Source organism: Chrysochloris asiatica, unplaced genomic scaffold (genome assembly GCF_000296735.1).
Source record: "Chrysochloris asiatica unplaced genomic scaffold, ChrAsi1.0 scaffold00124, whole genome shotgun sequence".
In the NCBI taxonomy this organism is placed as follows: Eukaryota; Metazoa; Chordata; class Mammalia; order Afrosoricida; family Chrysochloridae; genus Chrysochloris; species Chrysochloris asiatica.
The window spans coordinates 1,819,390-1,827,807 of NW_006408642.1; the positions used below are offsets into that span (position 1 = coordinate 1,819,390).

Below are 8,418 nucleotides of genomic sequence, written 5' to 3' on the forward strand. Positions count from 1 at the left end.
GGTCAGCTTTGACTACTAAGGATGGCAGCATTAACACAGTCATTTTGAAAACTTAACAAAATAACTGGGCACTGCCTGGGGCATCTCACACACACATATACACCCTGCCTATCACTGTTTCTTAGATACACAGTTTTATAATGCTAATGGTTGCCTAAACTTGAAGCTTGGTGCCCCCTCTGTGAGGCTTCAGAAGAGGAGTAACATCCAAACATGCATCAGATATCCTATCACCTAGTGTTGTTGTTTAAGTTCTGTCTCGGACCTGCAGCAACCCTGTATAGGGTTTCCAAGAAGCAGGTGGTGAGCTTGAACATCGACCTTGCAGTTAAAAGAACCTTCTGCTTTTGCAAGCCATCTGGCTAGTGGCATAACTGGCTAGCTACCCCTTGTAGGGCATCTCTGGTGTCAATTACAAACCTATGGATCAAGAGATCCAGGAAGAGGTCTCTGGGCTCGAGATTTCTCATGTTGCTCAGGTTTCTTGCAGAACACTAACTAGGGTGAAGGGAATTGGCAGCTGGACCAATGCACACATCCCAGTCCAATCAGATGGCAGCAAATCTCAGACAGTCCCTTTTCCACAACTCTGAGGGCCAAATAGGACATGCTAGGTTCACCAGTGACATTTTGGACATGGGTGTAAGTTGTCAATTCTATGGGCACTGTGAACTCTGCTTCCTGTCTTTAAAGACAAGAAAAGTGGTTCATCGTCCCTATGGAGAATGAAGGAATTGTCTTTGACAAGCCCTTTCAAGTTTCATTTCCCCAAGTGTCCTGGTCTCTGTACAGAGCCAACCGGCAGTACATGTCCGAAACCCGACTAAGGGAAGAGGGAATTACCTGTGCCTATGGTTTATCAGCTGTGCAAACATGGCAGTCAATATTATTGAGAGCTTGCACTGAGTACTTAACCCATTCTACCCAAGCGTTCACATGCCTATATTCTGTTTCTACTTCTAATGTTTGTCTTAGGTCTGGGAGTGATAATTTGGAAAACAAATCGACTCACAGGGTCCCATCTAGGGATATGGGCACCCATTCCATAGATTCAGATTGCTACTCTTGGCTCTCTATAATTAAGATAAGCACTGGGTCCTCCAATTTCCCACAGGACAAAACTTGACAAACACGTAATTTGATGGTTTGAGGGAAAGGTGCCATAGTTACATCAACTATCAACATTATTGGTTGGTCCTAGGCAAAAGCCCTTTGTACCTCCTCCATGGTAATGATACATTTTAGCCATATTAGCTTCCAAACCCACCCCATTTTGTCAGAGACAGGTTAGAACCCCTGGGCCCTAGGCCCCTCTCACTCGGGTTTCATATCCATCCCTATACTCTGAGTCCCCTGTTACTAAACAGGGATTAAGGAAGGGGGAAGAACATCTCTAGTCCAACAAGAACAGTAACACTGACAAGAACAGCTTGGATACAAAAAGATCCCAAGACCAGAAACCCTAATAGAAGCAGTTGGCCACAGGCACACAACCCATGAAGAAAGCACTCCATTTCCAATAAGCCTGCACCCCTTTACTAAAAACTGATGAATATTCAACATACCACTCTTCCTAATAACTATGTATTAGCCCACTCTTCAAATGAAGAGAGACCCCATACTTTTATAAGTCTCAGTGTACCCCAATCCCAAAGGGTCTTCTCCACCTGCTTCTCTCTTTGAAGTGTACTCTCACTTTGACTTTATCTATGCCCCCAATTCTACCAGGTCTACTGAGAAGCGGACACTTGGTGGGACTAATTCTTTAGCCCCCCCGAGAATGAGAGGGACCAGGGAAAACCGTGACAATCTGGCAGCAGTAACTACTTTTCCCTTAGGGAGCGTCCCTCTTCACCTTCAGCAATCCCTTTGAGTAAAATGAGTCCACTCCTTTTTCACTGTCTGAACAGCTGTGTCATTGGTCAACCACACCTGGTAAGGGGCCTCCCAGTCCATCTGCAGTCTGTCCTCTTTCCAGGTCAAGATCAGCACCAAGTCTCCTAGTGGGAAGTGCTGAACGGTTAATTAAAAGGAATGGGTTTGGATGAAGAGTCCTTTTAACCTGAAGGTTAGCAAAGCAGAAAGGGCCAGCACATAGTTTGTCAGGAATCTCAGGTATGGGAGCCTATGGCATGGCGCCCCTTTAGCACTGAACGCCATTCGATCCTTCAGTTTAAATATTGAGAGGATTAACATGAAGATATTCAGGGATAACATCCTACCACACTCTGTCCGTTTCCTCAAACTAAAAGAACCATTGCGGGCTCTATCATCTTAATGCATGAATACAGAACTTCACTTAAAAGCTTCTCAAATAGGAATGTCAATTAAACATACTGTAACTTTACAATTAAACATACTTTAACTTTAACAACCTTGCCAAATGAACGGAAACTATCAATACTCACATCTACAACACAATATCCTTTTCCTCCTCTTAACAAGACAAAATGCATACATACAGGGTGGCCCAAATTTTAACCAAAAAAATGTATTCAATTCAGAAAGAGTATTGGTACACCAAATATCTTTTTAAAAAGTATTATGTTCTGAGATCTGAAACATTAATACAAAAATAAATAAATAAATAAACACACAAATAAAACCTTGAACAACGTACAATTTTGAAAATTACTATTACACCAGCCAAACAAATCCTTAACCACCTTGTAAATGGATTAATTTATACCATTTTACTGCAGAAAGAATATCAAAGATATTAAAACAGAACAACTTTTCAGTACCTGATTTCATGTTTAAGTTTCACCTTGAATGTGCAAACTCAGAATTTTGTACTATTAACTCAAATAGTCTGTGTAAAGAATTGTATTTGAATCTACCACACCAAACAAAAAATAATTGGTAGGCCCTTTATGACTGTGACGCTTTCTCCCTTCTACAGGGATAGGGTATTGTCTTGTATGGACTACTTCCATAGATTCCACCAGGAGTGGAATTTCTCTCTCTCCTACTGCCTTCTTTAAACCATATCCGCGAGTCAATCTGTCCTTTCTCCTCTTCAGTCAGAGGTCTCATATTTACCTTTATTTACCCCTCAGGCTCTCTAATCCTAACCCAATCTTACATTTAGGTACCTTTACAAAATATTCAAAAGTTAATTTCTAGTTTCATGAGGGGAATCATTTTTCCTCCGCTTTTTTAAATCTCTGGACATTCTCTTTTGAAACGGTCTGTCTTCCCACAACATTCATCCACTGGTGGGTTTAGGGACCTGGCCCTGTCCTCTCCTCCCTTCCCTCTGAAGAGGCCTAACACTGTGATCACTGTTTCACTTCCCTTGAGAAGGGAGTCTTGTTCTAGACTCTTATGAACTGTATTATTCACAGTAGATGCCATGATTCTGGCTTTCTGCCTGTTTTTCCCCCTCTCTCCTTACAAAAACTTTCGGAGCTTCTCTTAATAGTTCATCAATGGGTTCTTGACTCCATCCTACAATCTTTTTGTCTTGGTTTCCGTCTTTTAAGGGAAAACATGTTCTGAACTGATTCCGCTCCCCCTACTAACCAACAGAGACCATAGGCTATCCCTTCTGAGAAGGCCAAGTTCTATTGTCTACATGAAGGACTAGGGCCTGGCAGACCCAGTCCTCCTTAGAACCAAATTGAGGCCAGAACATAGATAATGGATTAGTTCTTTTAGCCAAATAAAACAGTATTTTTATCTCTTTCCCAGGCTGGGGATTGTCCCCGCAAGCCCTCAACATTCTCCCCAAAGGACTGACAGGAGTCTCTCCTGCTCCCTTCTTCCCTAGGCCTAGAATTCCGTTCCCTATTTTCTTTTGGTCTTGGTATCTGAATTCACTTGCATACTCAACCTCCCAAAATTTCCCCATGTTTGGGTACTCATGGAGATTTCTTGCATACAACCCCAAGATTTCACTTTGTCCCTCACTGACCAGATTGGGACTCTGCACCGCAAGATGCAGCTCAGACACACAAGGACCCCCGAAAATGCCTAACCTCTAGGGTAATACAGTCCAATCTTCCTGCCTTGGCCTGTGCATAGATTGCCTGGTTGCCCTGGTTAACCTCTTTTCAGTCTTCTGCTCTCTTGCTAATTTTGATCACCTTTGAACAGCCTGGGGTCTTTTTCTGGCTCTCATTGGGAGGCAATCAACTCTGTGGAGTACACCGCCAAAACTAACACAGGACATTTCTCCTTTTTCACTGGGGCTGCTGCTCCAAGTGGGCAGAAAATCCCAGACGGGCCCCCAAATTTGTGAGAAACATTGTCTATACTGACAAATACTCAAGTAATCCAATCTGTACTCATTTTAGCGAGAGTGAGGTTTTCTTTATTTGGTTTTGCAAAATCGGGCACCCAGCCCCAAAGAGTTTTATTAACCTAGCTTGAAAAAGCCCCTCCTCCATTTCCCCTTTACTGGGTACTTTGGAGTTTATAATATTTCCCCAAGGGCTCCTACAGGGAGCATTCTCATTTAAAAGGTAGTTTCACCCCCTTCCCATCAACTTCCCCTAGTTCTATGATAGGTGTACTCTTATTTTAAAGAGTCTAGTAGTTCAAACTAGTCTCTTCCTCTTCTCATAGTTCCCTTTTGTCATACCAACATGCTACCCCCAAGATATCCTTGATTCTGAAGACGGACCACCCCAACAGCTATTTGTCACACAGCGACCCAGTATAGGGTTTCCGAGGAGCAGCTGGTGAGTTTGAACCAGTGACATTGCAGTTCTAACTGAACTTGCAGGTCCAGTGCTTATCCTACAGCACCACACCATGACTTTGGGATAACATGTGGAGCCCGAGAATTGAGGATATAAAAGAAGAAGCAGGGGGATGAGGAAAGAAGACTTGGCAGCAACCCCAATGAAATATGACAGTGGCTTCAACTACGATGGCATAAAGGACATGATAAAAAGGACATGATAAACTGGGAGAAAAATGAATGATTCCAGCTTCTACTGTATGGGTGGAGAACGGTGATGTTACTGAAAGGGACAAAACTGGGAAAGAATCAGTTTTATTATATGTGAGGAAGAGCACTGAATAGGCACTGAATCAAAAGGCTTATTTGGCCATGTAACGTTTGAGATACTTCTAAGCCATCTATGTGGATTTTTCAAACAGGCAGTTGAATATATGACTCTAGAGTTCAAAGGGATGATCAAGGTTGAAGATAAAGATTTGGAAGTCTGCAGCATAGAAACGTTTTATCAGACAACAGATGGCACACTGATCACATCAAATAACAGATGGCACAGTCAAAAGGATCTGAATGAAAATAATTTAAAGAAAGGACGCTTTACAGATGTATAAGCAAGCTTAAGAGAACTAGCCAAGATGGTGAAGCATCCAGGGACAGTAGTTCTTACCACCTTTAGGTCTGACGCAACAACAAAAAGAGGGATGTCGCTAGCAGAGCAAATTAGCAAAGGAGCCAGAGAGAGAAGAGGGACCCCAACAGGAATTCTCTTTAGGAAGGAATTCAGCCCCAGACAGAATCAGAGCCAAGTGGGGAGGGGCAGAGAAGAATAAATACTCTGACATCACTCACCTCCTGCCCTTTGATTCTGCAGTGTCTCCCACTGGCATACCCTAACTCAGAGCCAGGAGGTTAAGGAGGCCAGGCGATGCAGTGGGTTGTGTATAGTCTTCAGTGTACTCTGCTCTTCCGTCCTAGAAAGGCAGGTCAATGGACAAACACTAACACAATGGCATTTAAAGTCGTGGACATGGATGAATTTACTTTTGGCAAAGTATGTAAATAAAAAAAGAAAAGAGAGAGAGAAGGGGTCCCAAGACAGAGCTGAGGGGCCCTCTGAACCCTAGACATCAAATAAGAATTGAAGAATTAGGAAAAAAGACCAAGGATGTGGGGTGCCACAGAATGTTTCAAGAAAATGAGGGTGGTCAATTTTGTTGAATGTTTTCAGGTCAATAAAGTAGTAACAAAAGTGACTATGGTATTTGCCAATGTTAATGTCTTACATACAACCTGATATTAGTGACGTCAATAAATACAATCTCAGTGAAGAAGAGTAAGCAAAACTTGAATGCCTTAGGAAACACTAAGATGAAAAAGAAGAGCTCAAACACATTGTTATGAATTTGTGTTACCCAAAATACGTGTTGGAATCTTAATTCCCATACTTGCAGATATAAATTTGGGACTAGGGCTTTCGACTTATGTCAACAAGGCCACATCAGTGTAGGTTGTGTCCTAAACCTAAACACTTCTACGTTATAAAATGAGCAGATTAGACAAAGACAAGCAAGCACAAATGGAGGAAGACAGATGCAAAGTAAGTATTGCCAAGGAATCAAAAAATTCTGAAAGACACAAGGAAGTTCCCCCCAGAGCCAACAGATACAGTTTGTCCCTGAGGGCTGGTGCCTGGAATTCAGACTTCTAGCTACCTTAACTAAACCTCAAAAATAAATTTAAGTTATTTAAAGTAACCCACTTGTGGAATGTGCATTACAGCTGCACTTGGAAGCTAACACGTGATTCTTTCAAAACATTTTAGCGATCAGAGCAATCATAAGTGAAGCTATAGCTAAAGAGGAATAAGGTTAAGCATGTATTTCCTAGCAAGAGCTAATAAGAGTAGCAGAGAAGACAACTGCAAGAATATAGACTTTACACAAGAAAGAGGGCATGGCTGCAGAGCACAAGTAGAAGAACTGGTTTGCCTTGCATGAAAGCAGGTATATTTTACTCATTTCAACAGGAATGAAGGGAATATGGTATGTTGGCCTATAGGCTAGCAGTTTGGTGTTAGCAAGATGAGGGTATTTCTCAATGAAGAACCACAAGATCAACAATTCAATCCCTCAAGTTGCTCCTCAGAAAACCTATACTGGGTTCACTCTGAGTCGGAGCTGACTATATGACACTTAACTACAGCCACCACCACCTAAAGGACTAGGTGCCACAAGCAGGGAATTATTCAGAATGCTGCATGGTATAAATCTTTTGATTGTCCTAATTTTGTTCTATTATTAAACTACAAACTGACTTCTTCGTTTTAACGACTGACCATTTTATTTTTTAAAAACATACTCAAGTACGATGTTTTGTTCTGTTGTCTGGCCCTCTTCTGTGATAGGCAATGTATTTGATTATTTGGGGTTTTCTGTTTGTTTGTTTTTTTAAATAGCACTTAACTTCTTTGGGGAAGGGAAAAAAAACACCACAAAACCACAGGAAAAAAATATTCCAGAAGTAAAAATAAGCTCAATGAATCTGAAGAGAAACTAGTAAATATAGATGAAGTTTTACTCCAGGATTGGTTTGATATATCAGGTGTGGCACTATAGAGTCAGCACTGGATTGTGAGTCCCAAGGTCGGCGTTTCAAAGCCACCAGATGCTCCCAGAAATCCTATACAGCATTGGTATTAGTCAGAACTGAAAACAACACAAAAACATTTGTAAAGCAGAAGTCCTGACATCATACGTTATTGGACTGCTCAAGGTCAGTAGTTCAAATCCACTAGCCACTCCTTAGAAACCCTACAAAGGGTGGCTAAGAGTTGGAACTAACCCCTGGCACTTAACAACTATAGACCGGTAGATAAGTTGGACTTAGTAAGTTGTGACTCAGGAGGCTAATTAAGTAAGGTACAGGAGAACAGGGTTCCCCCCCTCACTTTTTATTCTATTATGTTCACTCCTTCCTGCATCGTCTTCTGTTTTTGTTTTTTGTGTGTGTGTGTTGATTTTTTTTTGCCAACCTTCATCTTTTTGTATGTATATTGTCTTCACCTTCACCCAAGTTAACACCTATCTATGCTGCTCTAGAAAATGGATTACTCTCCCTTTCCTCTCAACCTGGTAAGCATCAAAGAAAGGTATTTTTAGTGTGAAAACATTTTCTTCATTTTTTCATAATAGTTGTTGAAGTGCTGTGGCGTCAGTTCCAACTCACAGCAATCCTGTATAGGGTTTCCAAGGAGGGGCTGGTGAGTTTGAGCTAATATCCTTGCAGTTCTAACTGACCTTGCAGTTCAGCGCACTAACCCACAGCATCACATCAGGACTTTTATAATAGTGGTCTAAAACAGTTGAGTTGTTTTTAATGCATGGGATAGATAAGCCATAGACTCTAAGCTAAGAAAGGAAAGAAAAGAATGTTGGCAGATGACTTGTCTGGGTTAATGGCCTAGACAACTCAGTGAGGTAAAAGCACTCCCAAAGGATCGGCAGTGAGAGAATGGGATGTTTGAATGTTAGATAAAAGGGATGACAAGGTTAGAAACGTGTCCACAGAAGTGAGTACATGAGACATGTACAGAATATTAGTAGTAAAATGTTTATGGTACTTAATGTATGAACCATCTACATGAAAACTGAAATCACTAAGAATGGTGGTGACACAGGCAGTGAAAGAAAGGAATAAAAATCGAGCCAGGTAGAACAAACAAGATGGCAGAT

At 41.5% G+C, this 8,418-nt stretch overlaps 1 protein-coding gene across 1 annotated transcript in view; it reads right to left on the reverse strand.

Annotated features, from left to right (window-relative positions):
* ULK4 (unc-51 like kinase 4) overlaps positions 1-8,418 on the reverse strand; it is an 892,765-nt gene that overhangs the window by 396,850 nt on the left and 487,497 nt on the right. The gene's annotated exons all lie outside the window — the stretch shown is intronic.